Source organism: Uloborus diversus, chromosome 8, assembly GCF_026930045.1.
Source record: "Uloborus diversus isolate 005 chromosome 8, Udiv.v.3.1, whole genome shotgun sequence".
Classification (NCBI taxonomy): Eukaryota; Metazoa; Arthropoda; class Arachnida; order Araneae; family Uloboridae; genus Uloborus; species Uloborus diversus.
In genome coordinates this window covers 40,908,135-40,920,620 of record NC_072738.1, presented here as the reverse complement: position 1 = coordinate 40,920,620, position 12,486 = coordinate 40,908,135, and the positions used below count along the sequence as shown (strand labels likewise).

The window sequence follows — 12,486 nt, the reverse complement described above, 5'->3', positions numbered from 1 at the left end:
GAGAAATTGAAAACAAACAAAGCATGTAAGTAAGAATATTGATGATTTTTTTTACAAACCCGTTTTTTTACGAGTACTCGGTTATAATGAGCAAATATCGTGGTCCTTTCTCTGTCTTTATAAGCGAGTTCGACTGTAGTAGGATTGGTAATATGGCTTAAAACGAAGGTTTCTCGGTTTCTGGGCTGATTGCAACTGCCCTCCTCCTCATTGTACCTCTGAGTGGAATAGTTTTGGTTTCGTAAACTTCTTTCCAAAAGGATTAATTTTTGGTTGTTGTTCCTTGTCTTATCACAGTTATTACATTGGTTTGCTCAGGACGCTTTGCGATGTCGATTCGTCTAGAAAATAACTAAATGTACGCAAAAGTTTTTGAATTACATAGATCAGAGTTTCCCAAGCTGTGGTCCGCGGACCCCTGGGAGTCCACCAGTCTATGCCAGGGGGTCCGCAGTTCTATCCAGCTAAAACGTTAAATATATATTTGGGATTGAAGGACGAGTAACGATGTTTTAATTCAAAAAGAAGGCACATTTATGTGGAATAAAAAAGTTCTGCTTAAGTACGTGCAGGACGCAGCAGCCACTCCCTCCCTCGGAACTCTTTGAAGTAAACAAGCTACACATGAAGTAATTTGGTTAACATGACAAAGTTCATATTGTTACAAAACGAAATAAAGTTAAATACAAACATTGAGGCACATTTTTACAACTGAGATATTGTTACGAGTATACCTGAAATAAAACTTTTGCTGCAAAATTTTCAAGACCCATTGATTTATGTATTATATTAGAAAAAATAATTTAACTGTGTTTAATTAATTTTTTTTTTGGCCCGCGACGGGAGTTGAGGGGGGGGGGGGGTGCGCAAAGTTCGTAATTTTTCCGGAGGGGGTTCGCGGAGGTCTGAAGTTTGAGAACCTCTGACATAGATAATTTTCATTTATTCGGAATTTTGTACAAATGACTACAGCTATCGCCGTAACATTTACTTTTCACTACATTTATCTAATTGGAAAAATTAAAAACTGAGGAAAAAAACCGGATGCGCATTAACGCTAAATTATTTTTTTTTTGCAGTAAACCTTGATACAAATTTCCAAGGCAGTTCCAAACGCAATCGTAAATTCTTTTATCGTTTGGCGGCATCACTGACTATCTTCGCCGCCAAACTTAGCTTCCAATTCATCGCCTCATCGACTGTCCCCCGGGGTGCATAAATTTCCGCTGCAGACGACAATTAGTGCGGCTCACTGGCTTTCACCCCTTTCCTGGCATAAATTTCAAACCTCTTGTGACATCTAGTGACACACGAACGAAGCTTAAGATATAACCATGGATGTTGCTGATAAATCCTTTCCCCATTACTGCGGAAGGTATCGACTTAAGATAATATGGGATATCATCGAGAACTGATGATGTTGCTATAATTATTTCAGCTTTCACAATTGCGAAAATTAAGAAATCGTAATATAAATACGAGATAATGTATATCTCAGATGCTTAAACGCTTTACAGGTGTTTAATGCTGCTTGCATAAATTAATTCTGTACTTAAAAATCATTTTATTTTAGTGTATAACGATCTCAAAAAGATTGGTCGATTTGAGTTTCGATTTTGATAGTTGTTTCAGCTTCTATCAAATTAAAGAAAACTTAAGCAGTTTAATACAAAAAGAGATGAATGTATCGCAGAAACATAAAAGTTGTTTCTCACTTCGTGCATAAAATCATTCAGGTTAAAATAGGAATTAATTTCGTAATATTTCGACTTTAGAATGTAGGAGACTGAAAGCGTAGGTCGTATTTAGTTGCGATTGTGATACTTTTTTTTTGTTTTGAGATTTTGCGATATTAAAGAAAATTCAAAGGTTTTTGCATAAAAATAGATAAATGTATTGTAGAGGCTTAAATGATTTACAGATGTTTAATGTTGCTTACAGAAATTAATTCTGCACTTAAAAATAATTTTATTATGGTGTATAATGATTTGAAATAGAGACTGAGAGCGTTGGTCGATTTGCTCTTATATAAAAATAGATAAATGTATGGTAGAGATATAAAAGTTCAGCAGGTGTTTCACTCTTTACGAGTAATTTCATTGAAGTTTTAAAATGGTTAAATTTTTTAATGTCCCATCATCAGAAAGTCAAAGCCAGAAATGGTCAATTTTAGTTGCGACTGTGATATCTATTTTAGCTTCTATCATACTAAAGAAAATTCAGAAATCATAATATAAATACGAGATAATATCTGTTTCGGATGCTTAAACGCTTTACAAATGTTTAATGCTGCTTGCATAAATCAATTCTGTACCTTAAAATCATTTTATTTTAGCGTATAACGATTTGAAATAGAGCTTGAGAGCATTGGCCGATTTTCTCTTCGATTTTGATAGTTGCCCCAGCTTCTATTTTTATGCAAAAACGTTTAAATTTTCTTTAATATCGCAGAATCTCAAAACAAAAAAATAGTATCACAGTCGCAATTAAACATTAAAGAAAGCTCAAGCGCTTTAATACAAAAAGAGGTAAATGTATTGTAGAAACATAAAAGTTGTTATTCGCTTCGTACATAAAACCATTCTGGTTAAAATAGAAGTTAATTTCATAATACTTCGACTTTAGAAAGCAGGAAACTGAAAGCGTAGGTCGTACTTAGTTGCAATTGTGATATTTTTTTTTTTTTTTTTTAGAATCTATGATATTAAAGAAAATTCAAGCGATTTTGTATGAAAATAGACAAATGTATTTTGTATAGGCATAAAAGTTTAGCAGGCGTTTTACTATTTATGCGTATTTTTTTTTTCAAGTTTTAAAAAGGATTAAATTTTGCAATATTCCGACCTCTGAAAGTAGAAGACTGAAAGCGTTGGCCAATTTTAGCTGCGACTGTGATATCTACTTGAGCTTCTATCATACTGAAGAAAATTCAGAAATCGGAATACAAATACGAGATAATATCTATTTCAGAAGCTCAAACGCTTTACAGATGTTTAATGCTGCTTGCATGAATTAATACTGTACTTAAAAATCATTTTATTTTAGTGTATAATGGTTTGAAATAGAGACGGAGAGCGCTGGTCGATTTTCTCTTCGATTTTGATAGTTGTCTCATCTTCTATCACAATAAAGAAAACTCAAACACATCAATACAAAAAAAAAAAAAAAGATAAATGTATCACTGAACCATAAAAATGTAACAGGTGCTATTTGCTTTGCTATAAATTCATTTAGGTTTAAATAAGAGTCTATTTTGTAATACTTCGACTTCAGAAATTAGGAGACTAAAAGCGCGGTTCGGGTTTAGTTGTGACTGTGACACTCTTTTTTAAGTTTTTATGATATTACAAATGATTCCAAAGCTTTTACAGAAAAGTAGAGAAATTTTTATTGTTAAGTTTTACACACGCTGGATTCTACATACGGACAATTCCATTTCAATCAGTTTATCACTTGTTGCATAAAATACTTGACAAGATTCCAAATGTGTTAAACTCTTACCGAATTGCCTAAAACTTATGAAAACACAGACTCGAATTCTATATAATGCAATTACATATTAAGAGTTTCGAAAACAATAATTTAATAATATTTTTTCGATCACTAACGGATATATCTTAGAAGATAGGTCCGTTACCGATAGGTCCGTGTCTGGAAAATGTAATTGCATTACATAAAAGTCAAGCCTATATTCTTCATAAAATTTTTGCAATAAGGCAAGAATTCACTGTTCGGAATCTTTGAGGAGTATTTGATGCAACAAGAGATAAAATTTTTGAAGTGGAATCGCCCGTATGTCAAATTCAGCATGCGTAAAAATGTATTTTCATGAAAATTATTTTCCATGTGCTTTTTGAAGTTCATGCAATAAAACAAGAGTATAATTTATTTGAAATCTTTGCAGGATGTTTTGTGCAACAATGACGCGTGTGCTACCGTGAAACTGCCCAAAAATTAAAACCATTTTTATTTAGATTGTATAAAAGATGCTGTATTTGGCATACGTCGAGAACACGTAATAATTTCATGACGTTTCATATTATTTCAAATGAAAGTAAAAAATAAAAAAATCAGGTTTTGCAAGACAATGCTAAACTAAACGTCCATTGGGGACGCATACCCACACTACCCACTTCCCCCTTCAAGAAAAAAAATCTGAAACAAAAAAACACTTACTTTCTATCTTTAAAGCTTTCTATTTCTGTTTTTAACTCCACACATGTACTTAAATATGGGACAGCATGTAGGAAAAAATTCCACTTTTCGAACACAATTTACTTCTACGAACCCAAGGGATAGAACAAGTCACGATCACACTCGGTCCAGAGCTTGGAATGTAATTTCCGTTTCCGTTTTGTTCGTTGAATTCGACCTAAAAGTGAAAAAAGAAAATCGTAGGAGTTTGGAACTGGAGACAATTAAAATAAAGTTTCGCTATTTTGCGACCAAGTATTTTTTGGAAACAGAGATGCTGAAGTTAAACAACAAGTAAAAGATGTATGTAACCAATGTGCGTCATTATAAACATTACTACATTATAATTGTAGTTTACAAATAGTTTTTAACTTCATGGACTAAAAATATCTGAAGAAACTAAAAAAAAATTCTCACAAAAAAAAAAAAAAGAAAAATGTATCCGTTCTAACCATTATTTCACTTAAATTACTGATAGTTAAAATCACCCCTTCACTTTCATTAAAAATACACACATGCGCGCACGAATGCACACAAATATACAAACAGTGAAAATTCAGTTTGTAAGGGTTATTCTCTAGAAAAATGAAAAGTTGCACTCCAATTTTTAAACTTTTAATTTAACAAGGGGTGCAATGTGGCATTTTTTAGAATGACATCATATGTGTTATTGTTAAGCAGCAAAAGTTCACAAAACATTTGCATTTATTTTAAAGATATTTAGGGTTAAACTTCTAATTTTCACAAGCTTTATGAAGACAACTTTCTCTTAGTTTTAATTCAATTGGATTCAAGAAAGATTTGATTAATTAATACCTCATTAAATTTATTATCTAAAATTCAAATAAATATTCTAAAAATGCTACAAAGTTTTTTTTTAAATTATTATTATCAATCAATTTTTCTAATAAGTTTGGATTAAATTTATGAAATAAAACATCAGCATTGAAAATTAGTTTAAAAAGTATTGCAGGAAGTAAAGCGCGAAAAAAAAAAAAAAACCCACACACACACACCATTCTAACGTTTCTCTATTGCTGGTATGGAATCCAAAACACATTTCTTCAAATATTTACAAAACTCATTTATGCAGATCCTCCCCTTTACGATCTCCCAGCAAAATGGATCCCAGACTCATGTTCCACGTATTTCGATCAGGACCAAAATATCCAATGCTCTAATCCCTGTGCTGCGGTCGCATTAAAAAAATAAAATAAAAAATCAATTAGAACAAACAGAGAAAAAAGAAGAAGAAGAAAGGAAAAGAAGAAAAAGTAAAGACAAAAAAAAAAAAAGTGAAATTATAGTTGTGATGTTATCGAACATTTTACATATCGCTAGCGCAATCAAAATGTTCTTTCTTGTAGGGAAGTGTTTTGGTCAAATAATTCTTACTTTTATTCAAAAAAAAAAAAAAAAAATCCACACTAGGATTGGCAATTTAGAACCAAACCTCCCGCAGATTTTTGACCTCAAAAGCCACTTCGTTACATCCCTGCTACCTTTTATTGAGTTCAAGGAGCTAGCTCGAGGTTATGACAAAAGACATTGGCAGATATCAAATAGCCTATACGTGTTAAAAAAATTTCACTCTAGGATTAGCAATATAGATTAAAACAAAGTGATCTGGATTATTTTGACCCCTGAACCCTTTGCCTTCCATACACCGCGTTCCTGATACGTGTACATCTTTTAGCAAATTCAAGCAGTCAGTTATGGGTATTACAAACAAATTTGCATATAGACATCAAATAGTCCTAAATGTTGAAAAATACCACTCTAGGATTGATAAATATAGCTTAAAATCATCCTGGATTGCCTTGATCTACTAGCTCTTTGGACCCCTTTTGCCGCGTCCCTAATACATGAATTTCTTTTAGCGAGTTTAAGAAGCTAATTCGAGGTTATGACAAGCACATTGTCATACAGACATCAAATGGTCCCCCGTGTTGGACAATATCACTCTAAGATTGACAAATATAGTTAAAAATCATCCTGGATTGTTTTGACCTCCTAGCTCTTTGAACCCTTTTGCCGCGTCCCTAATACATGAATTTCTTTTAGCGAGTTTAAGAAGTTAATTCGAGGTCATGACAAACATATTGGCCCACAGACATCAAATAGTCCTGTGGGAAAATACTACTCGAGTATTGGCAATATGGCTTAAAACCAAGTGTCCTGGATTGTTTTGACTCTCCACCCCCCTTTCGCCATGTCTATGATAGATGACTATCTTTTAGCGTGTTCAAGAACCTAATTTGAGGTTATGCCTACACACTGGCATTCAAACATGCGGCTTTTCAAATGCTGAAGGCCTACCTAATGTGAAAAAAGCTCGGTGGTTCCGTAATGCTTCTGGTTTTGTCATCATGTTCACTTCATCATAATCAACAACCTTTTTTACGGCAAGCAGGTATGATTAACAACCGCTTTGGCTCTTTTGAAAATTTAAATGCCTATATGCTGAGCGAAACTACACTTAAACAATCAGACATGAAAATATATTACCCCATCAAACAACTCTTCACAAAAGAAGAATCAGAGAGGAAATTCAATTAAAATCGTGTAACATGTCTCCTTTAATCACGGAGTTCTTTTCTTCCCCTAAAAGTTTCTTCAAGCAGCTGTGAAGATTGGAGAGGTCGGTTTAATTTGTATGCATCCAGAGTGCCAGTTGTCCAGCTGTCGATCGGTAGCATTAGTTCGATTTGCAGGTGGTTGCTCTCGGCTCGAGATCGCCACGGATTTTTCTTCGATTCTTGCACACCTGCTGAGGTTTTGGAATCAGATGAATTGGCGATGTTGGCGAAATTTTGGTTTAATTAAGTCCTTAAAAGTTGTTTTAATGGAGGCACCGATGAATTTGTTATTGGATTCATTGTATTGAGTTATTTCAAAATATCCTTTACATTTAGTGATAATATCATCTCCCCTCCTCATAAAAATTTAGCCGACAGACACATTGTTCAATCTGAAAATGTATATTACTTCACCAGTTTAGTTTTATAAAATCTCATACTAGTTCCCAATACCTTACATCAGCCAATTGACGTCAGCCCTTTTCCCCACCAGTATTTTTTCTATGAACGCTTCTGGTTCGACACTATAAAAACCAACCTGGAGTGTAGTTAGTCTTAAATATAAGGACAGCAGTTTGATTTGTAGTTTAAGTCAACTCTAAATAGAATACTACGGGTTTAAATCTCAACTATGTAGCTATGGCTTTGTACAAGGAAAAAATAAGTTGGACCTTGAAAAATGTTGTCTAATTCGCAACGAATTGACTGCTGGTAGTTTTGGAGATAAAGCAGAGCACTGATTTTTAGGAAGTCTTGTCCAAGGCGGATTCAGATTTCAAAAACTCGGATGATTGGACATATATCTAAAACAGCATTCTAAACGCAGACCTTGCAGAAAAGAAGATATAACTTATACTGCTCTGTAGTGAAAAGATTTACACGAAAAAAATTACATTATGTTACAAGATTCAAAGAACGTAACACACATCGCACGCACCAAACAGCAGTGTTTTTAATGGTATGAGTGGATAAAATATAAATGCTAGTTATGAAAGTGGCTGAATTTTTTCAAAGAAACATTTACATTTTTATAACGATAAGTGGTATTTTTTATGATATTACAAGGTAAATAGAGCAACATCAATGTTTAAAAAAAGAAAAAAAAAATCCGTATTTAAATCGGTATTTAACGTCACAGGGTGACCCTAGAAATAGTCACCTAGTGTTTTTAACATCCAAAGTAAAACAATGTCTAAATATTTTTCAAAGAATTTCTTTTTTAAAAATGTTCGTAATATTTATCTAACCCCCACTAAGATATGTCTTCTTCATGATAAAAAAATAACTACTCCTATAGTTAGACTCACTCTCTAACTCAAAATCATCAATTTTATACAGAGCTGACTCTTAAATAAATGAATTTACATAGATGAGGATATAGACTACATTTTGATATATACATATTTGTGAGTTTACACTGAGATTTAAGAGCGAATTTCAAGTTTAAAGTATTAGTTATAAGACTATGAATAGTGAGTTGGCAATGCATATGTAAATTTTGCTATAACAAAATATTTTCAAAGCACATTGATCAATAAAACTATTTTTGAGAAAAATAAAAAGTATAACGTTCTTTTTTAAACGATGTCCTTGATTTTAATGCACTGCGTCAATTCTTAATGTTCAGTATCCTATTTTCCTAACACGTGCCACTTTTATTATGGCAACCCTATTCCCACATCATTACAACATCGAGACAAGTATTAATCGCTTTTTAATTTTTGGCGTGAATTTTGACATTAAATTGGACCTTTCTCCAGCTCACACTGATAACAGATAATAGCTGCTTTTTTCCTCCTTCTTCGCTGTACTATAATTTTCTCAAACATTGAGCTAAAGTCCTACTGACCGATATAAAATAAGTTTTTTTTTTGCTAAAATATTTCAGCTTTTTAAAAAAGAAATAATTTGGTTTACATAGTACTGTTGAGATATTTTCACAAATGAAACTATAGTAGAGGTAAACATCGAAAAATCTCCAAGCAAAACGCATGGAGTGTTAATCTAGGGCTAATATAGGGCAACTGTGTTCTTGGTGAGAGTTTCATTAAAAAATATTTTGTTATGCAGAAAATAATGTTAATGTTAAACTTTTTACGAGTTTTAGCACAACTAATACTCTATGGTTAATTGTTATTAGTTATTTTTGCTTTTATTTGTATAGTTTTTGACAGAACTAATAAAGTAAGAGAATTTTTTTTTCTTGATTAAGATCAGGTTCTTGAGTAGTGCAAATTTCGAATTTAATTTTATATTTAACGTAAGCAGTTGACGCTAGAATTACAGTTTGCAAAAATTAAATGAAGCAAAAAAGTCTTACAACTTCCTTGTAATGTTAAACTGGTTTTTATCGGAAAAAAAGTCGAATTAAAGATTTAAAAAAATTTTTGGGGGAAATCGGTAGCTAAGTTCGAAAGCCCTTGATCAACTTCAAAATAGCCTACGAAAGCAAGTTGGGTTTCTTCTTAACATTTAGCACATTTCTTTCGCAATATTTTTTTTTAAATGAAGTAGCAATATTCAGAGATAACAAAAATATAACGTTAAAAATATTCTGATATATGCTATGCATCGCATGGTGCATGTAACTACATACGCATTTTCTCACAATAGTATAAAAATAAATACATTGATTTTCAACATAACATTGCTCGGATGTAACTTATGCTCGGATGTAACAAAAAGGAAGTACAAAAACGCGTTTCTTTACTACACTTTGTATCATTTTAGCTGGAATTCCTACTCGGGAAAAGTATAATGTATAAACAATTGGCAACATTACGGTTTTTTTTTTCATCTGCGAGTTGAAGAAATATTCTCTTACATTAATGGCCAAAAATCCACTTTCCAAAACTTGAGATGGAAATATGAATAGTTTCATGAAAAACTGGTATGTTGTGGCCATCACGAAACTTACTTCCATATCATACTTGCGAATTCTTCCTTTGGATAACAAAACTCATTAATACATTTTTTGCCATTTTAATTTTAGTTAGAAAATATCCTACAAGATATGAGAAGTGACACTTAAAGAATAAAAAAAAATATTGATATCGAAATTTAAACATTCTTTTATCACGAAACACGCCGAGATTCCCGTAGAGAATAACCTAAAAACAGAACAAAAATTTTTTACTACGTTCCGCTTCATTTTTCTCCAAGCTTCTTTCAGCAACGAGCTGATGTGTGCATCATATGACTTCCTTTTACTCCAATTTAATTTATTTTTCTCATTATTAGCAGTTGTAATGTGATTCAATAGTTTACTCTCTAAATATCACCAACAGTGGCCAAATTGAAACCAGATTAAAAAAAAAAAAATCGCCAAATTTGACGCCAAAGTAGCGACAAAACTGAGCGACCAAAATGACGATATATTGCCAAGTTTCCGCCAAATTATAACACCACTTGAGTTTACATCGAAATGAACAGTGATTTCCCCCCAAAAAGGGGCAAAAGACCCCTTTGGAGCATCCGAATGCAACCAAAAAAGGGAGGTACACAACTAGACCCAACTTGGAGTCTAAGTACCAAATTTCAACTTTCTAGGATCATTCCTGAGTTATGCGACATACATACACACATACGCACATACATACGTACATACAGACGTCACAAGAAAACTCGTTGTAGTTAACACGGGGATCGTCAAAATGGATATTTCGGGTGTCTGTACGTTCCTAGACCTTGAAAAATAAACTTAACATTCATTCGGGGGTGAGCAAAATGGAAATTAAGGCCGATTTTTGAGTGAAATTGTTTTCGCGAATACAATACTTCCTTTTTTGTAAAAGGAAGTAAAAAGTAGCAAGAAACAGGAAGGTCAAACTGAAAATTTTGTTTACAATGCTATACGCCATTTTTCTTGAATCTTCCATTTGAAAACGAAACTCTTTTATACATTTTGTATCATTTTAATTTACTTTCCATCAAGATATAAGAAGTGACACTAAAATAGGGCTAAAGTTTTTTCTGATACCCAAATTTAAATGCATTATTTTATCATAGGGTGTTCACGAAAATCCCTTTTTAAAACAAACCCCCGAATCACGCTAAGATACCTGCTGAGAATAATTTAAAAGCGCAACAAAAATTTGTTTACTACGTTCCGCACCGATCATCTCCGAGCTTCCATTGGAAAACGAAACTCTTTAATACATATTTCGCCATTTTAACTTTAGTTTCTTTGTAGAAAATCCTGCAAGATATGAGAAGTGACACTCAAAGATGCGGTTAAATTCTTTATGGTATCCAAATTTAATCATTCTTTTATCGCTAAACATGCCGAGATTCCCGAAAAGAGAATAATCTAAAAACACAACAAAAATTTGTTTATTACTTTCCCCACCATTTTTCTCCGAGCTTCCTTCAGAGAAAGAAACAAGAAATACAAAGGTCAAACTGAAAAATTTGTTTACACGATGTTCCACGCAATTTTTCTTCAATCTTCAATTTGAAAACGAAACCTATTTATACATTTTGCATAATTTTAATTTTACTTTCCATCAAGACATGAGAAGTGACACTAAAATGTGGCTAAAGTTTTTTCTGATACCCAAATCTAAATACATACTTTTATCATAGGGGGTTCACGAAAATCCCTTTTTTCAAACAAACCATCGAAACACGCCCTACTGAGAATAATCTAAAAACACAACTAAATTTGTTTACTACGTTCCGCATCGTTTTTATCCGGGCTTCCTTCAAAAACAGAAGCTAGAAACCCGAAGGCTGAAAAATTTGTTTGCAATGTTCCATGCCATTTTTCTTCAATCTTCCATTTGAAAACGAAACTCTTTCGTATATTTTGCTGCATTTCAATTTTACTTTCCATCAAGACATGGGAAGACAAAATGTAGCTGAAGTTTTTTCTAATTCCCAAATTTAAATGCATGATGTTATCATAGGGGTTTACGAAAAATTCTTTTTTAAAACAAACTACCGAAACACGCCGAGACAACCGCTGAGAATAATCTAAAAACACAACAAGATTTGTTTACTATGTTCCGCACCATTTTTCTCCTAGCTTCCTCTAGAAAAAGAAGTAAGAAACCCGAAGGACTAAACAAGAAGACAGCATTCCGCTGAACTCACTCCTCAATAGGATGAGGTGATAACTACTTGAACTGTGGGCGTACGGAACATAACCTTCCGAAAACAAAAGGAAAAAACAAAGGAAACGCAGCTTTCCCAATTACGTTTCACAAAGTACTATGATACAGGGCACGCCTTACTTTTTCAGGTGCGTCTTTTGCACTTGAAGGGGTTAGAGACGTGGACGCCCTTGACTTAGACTCGTGACGCATTTTTAGAGAGGTAACTTACTCCGCAAGAAGATGGACTAGTTGCGAGGTTTAAGTTTACTTGATTGAAATATTTCTCAACGAATTTAACCATTTTTTTTTGCCACCATGTATCATTCAATTCATTTAACCGGCTCCTGGTACAGAAGCGATTGTTATTTAGCATTTTCATGTGCTTCATATTCTTGAAATAAAGCTGTTCTATATTCCAATTCTTTAATAAATTATTTATTCGCATTTAATCGTTATTAAATACATACACAAATGTTTTCGTTACGAAATAGAACATAGAGTCATTTAGGGTAACATTAATCCATAACTGCTTTACTTGTAACTGCCCTACACACAGTTTGAAAGTATTATTGAATCTATTCGAATAATACAGAAGAAAAACTGTTGTATGGTTAACA

The 12,486-nt window shown here is 32.9% G+C and overlaps 1 long non-coding RNA gene across 1 annotated transcript in view; it reads right to left on the bottom strand.

Annotated features, from left to right (window-relative positions):
• The window catches only part of LOC129228207 (uncharacterized), a 173,262-nt gene that overhangs the window by 86,625 nt on the left and 74,151 nt on the right, over positions 1 to 12,486 (bottom strand). The window contains exon 2 of the long non-coding RNA XR_008580901.1: positions 4,177 to 4,372. This is a non-coding gene — a long non-coding RNA (uncharacterized LOC129228207). The remainder of the gene's footprint in view (positions 1 to 4,176; positions 4,373 to 12,486) is intronic.